This window comes from Nematolebias whitei, chromosome 4 (genome assembly GCF_014905685.2).
Source record: "Nematolebias whitei isolate Nwh7 chromosome 4, NemWhi1, whole genome shotgun sequence".
Lineage (NCBI taxonomy): Eukaryota > Metazoa > Chordata > Actinopteri > Cyprinodontiformes > Rivulidae > Nematolebias > Nematolebias whitei.
In genome coordinates, this window is record NC_056501.1 from 42,329,699 (window position 1) to 42,333,208 (window position 3,510).

Below are 3,510 nucleotides of genomic sequence, written 5' to 3' on the forward strand. Positions count from 1 at the left end.
CAGTACATACCTAACCCTAAACCTAACACATCCTCAATTCACACCTTAGTCCTAAACCTAGCCCCTAACCCACCAACGGGACTTCTTCTTATGGGGCCCGGACTTTGGGCCCCATAAGGAGCATTTGGTCCTCACAATGCAGTATAAGTTGGAAAAATGGGCCTCACAAAGTAGCATAAACAAGGACACACACACACACACACACTTCTACAGAGCATCAAATTCAAGCCTAACCCCTGAAGCTCAGGATTAGCGGCCCGCCCACTGACTGTGCTCGGCTTTCAGAGCTCGTGCTCGGTGAAAAGCGGGCCGCTGTTAGAACTGGAAACTCGTTTGATTCTGTTCTTTCATGTGGGGGCAATTATTGTTGAGTCCTTTCACTCAAGTGAACCCTCTGCGGGAAAACGAGCCTTTTGTCAGGGAGCGGAGCAGAACAGTGTGGAGCTCATGTTCAGGCTGGGTGGGAGCCTGAAGGCAAACTGGGTTTTTATTGCCAAGTATGTTTGTTTTTATTGTTATTTAGGGGGGGACTAGATTATGCCTATGCATGTTGTTTGAAGCCTAAATCCTCTTGTGTTGTGTGTGTTTAAGTCTCTGTTTGGGGCTAAAATCTAAACTGTCCAGCTCGAGCTATCTGCAGCTAATCCCTCTGAACGCAGACTGATTAGACTAAGACTGTAGTAAGCAGTGTGCGTGTGTTTGTGAGTGTGTGTGTGTGTGTGTGTGTGTGGGGTGGGGGGGGGGGGGCGTGTATTTATAGATCCCAGGAGCGTGCAGCACTCACACTAATGTCAGAATAAAGTGCAAACAGGAAAAAAAATCAGCTGATCGCAGATCATTTTACAAAGTCTGTGTATGTGTTTGTTAGCAAAATATTTAATTATCACTGAAAATAACTCAGTGAAACATGGCTACCGCAGCCAGCCATGGTGATCCAATGAGCCGCATGCAGTAGCTTTAACATGTTTTGTTACAGATGATTCATTGTCCCCTGTTGAGGAGCTAAAAGGAGGAAAAGGAAATACCCTCCGTCTGTTCGTGCGTGCATGTTGTGAGCATGATAACGTGAAAAATAAATCAGGTCCGACTTCCATTTTGGGGTGTGGCTGCACCAAGGTGTAAGAAAGATTTCTTTTGAAAATAGGGTTCCCACATCAAAATCCAAGATGGCCACCACCATACATATAAATACACACACACACACACATTATATATATATGTAGTATATGTGCGTATATATATGTAGTATGTGTGTGTGAAGCAACCACTACAATCACTTGAGGAAACTACTTTCTAGTTTTTATCAACTATACTTCAAAGTTTAGTTTCCTCAAATGATTTTTTTTTTTTTGGGGGGGGGTCAAAGGTTAATCTCCGACCTCTGTTCTTTTCCACATTGTGACTTCTACCCACCTGAATGTCTTGCATCAAAAACATTTAGGTTTAGAGAAACACTCATCTTGAAAACTACAAACATTCTCTCCAAATTCCTCAGCAGCAGGAGACATCAACTGCTTGTCATCTGTAAACATCTATTGGCATCAGAAGCATTTGTAATGTTGGGGTGACACACTGTTGGGGGTCTTGGGGTCCTCCCCCAGAAAATTTTGAACAAAATGCCATTTCCTGCATTCTGGTGTATTTGAATGGAAAATTTTTTTTTTTTTTTTTTTTTGTTAATAAAATGCCTTCTGTGTACTTTGTGCTATTTTGACCATCCATACCTCAGAACTTTCAGATCAACCCACATCAGTGCACTGACTGTTTTGTTTTTGTAACTTTTATACGTTAGAAATTACTTTATTTCATATAAAATCCCCCATTAAGTACAAAAATGTTGTTCTCTAAAATCTGCTTCAGCTTCTGCTTTTGTTTTTGTCTTTTAATGCTACTTTATTTAGCTGCTGGCTTGTTAGTTTTAGCTTGATTTAGCTGACTTTAGCTTGTTTTAAATTTAACAACTCAATTAATTCATTCAGTCACATTTCAGTAGTCATTCAGCACTCAGCACTCACACATCTACTTTTTAGAAGAAAATGTGTTTGTACAATCAAAACCAATAGTTGTCTAAAGTTAAAGTCAGCAGAGCAGTGGTTCCCAACCCTGATCCTTGAGGAACACCATCCTGCATGTTTTACTTGTGTCCCTGCTTTGACAAACATGATTTGAATGAATGGGTGATTAACTGACTTCTGCAGAACTTGAAGTAATTAAATCACTGAATCAGGTGTGATGGAGCACCACCATCTAATCCCCTGGGTGCACTAGATAGCAGCTCTCTGCTCCACACAGAGGGCTGTGGTAGCTCGGTGGTCTGTGGTTGGGTCAAGAAGGACATATGGTGTAAAAACAATTGTCAAGTCTTCGTGGGAGTTAGTTTGCTGTGGCAACCTCTGAAGAAGAGAGCAGCCAAAAGGAAAAAAAATAATTTTCATGTGTTTTGGGCGGCTGTGGCTGAGTGGTTAGAGCAGTTGCCCTCCAGTGCAAGAGTTGGGGGTACGAATCCACCAGCAGTCACATGTTGAAGTGTCCCTGGGCGAGACACTGAACCCCTCATTGCCTCAGATATGTGTCCCATCGGTGTATGAATAGAGATGCACGGTACCAATATCAGAAAAACTTCTGGATCAGGTATCATGCCAATGTGACCGATCCATTTTCCGATCCAACCTGCAGAGATTTCCGATCCATGATGCATGTTGGCTTCAAACTATGGAATGGATTTCCTGAACGGAGGTGTGTCTCATGAACCCAGAGTAATAAGACCCGCCTTCAGGAAATCCATTTCATAGTTTGCAGCCAGCTACAACGTGAGGACTGAGTTAGCAGCGCTGTGGCTAACGGCTAACAAACTTTTCATCTAAACATGTTCGCTGTGTGGAAGTATTTTACACTAGAAACACCATAAAACAAGACAGCAACGTGCAATGTCTGCAGAGCCATAGCGCCACATTAAACTGCGGTAAAGTTAGTTTTATGTTGGACATACGAGCTCCGTGGCTTCAGTGTGGCGCTACTCTTGCTGAATTCATAGCAGGCTGCCTGACCCTGGCCAGCGGCGTCCAATTTGCCCCGTTCAATCTGCCCGTCTCTGAGGAGGGGCAGACTGAGCGCGGCTGACCGAAATCAGGCTGCCTGCTTCGGATTGAACAAGAAGAAAACATTGCTGAAGCCCTGGATCTCAAATGTTTACCGAGAAGTTGCTAAACTTCATCATAATTAATGACAAACTGCTATCAGTTGTAGAAAACGAAGGATTTGGCAGCTTGATACTTGCAGCCAATATATAGTTTACCCTCCAGGAGATATTTTTCAGTACAGCAGTAGACAATCATAAAAAAACATGTGATTTGAAAATTACAAGAAAATTTTATATATATATGTATATATAAATATATATATATATATATATATATACATATGTGTGTGTGTATATATATATATACATATGTGTGTGTATATATATATATATAAATATATATATATATATATATATATGTGTGTATATAT

The 3,510-nt window shown here is 41.4% G+C and overlaps 1 protein-coding gene across 1 annotated transcript in view; it reads left to right on the plus strand.

Annotated features, from left to right (window-relative positions):
• LOC119408575 (protocadherin-10) overlaps window positions 1-3,510 on the plus strand; it is a 45,453-nt gene that overhangs the window by 40,566 nt on the left and 1,377 nt on the right. The window lies entirely within an intron of this gene.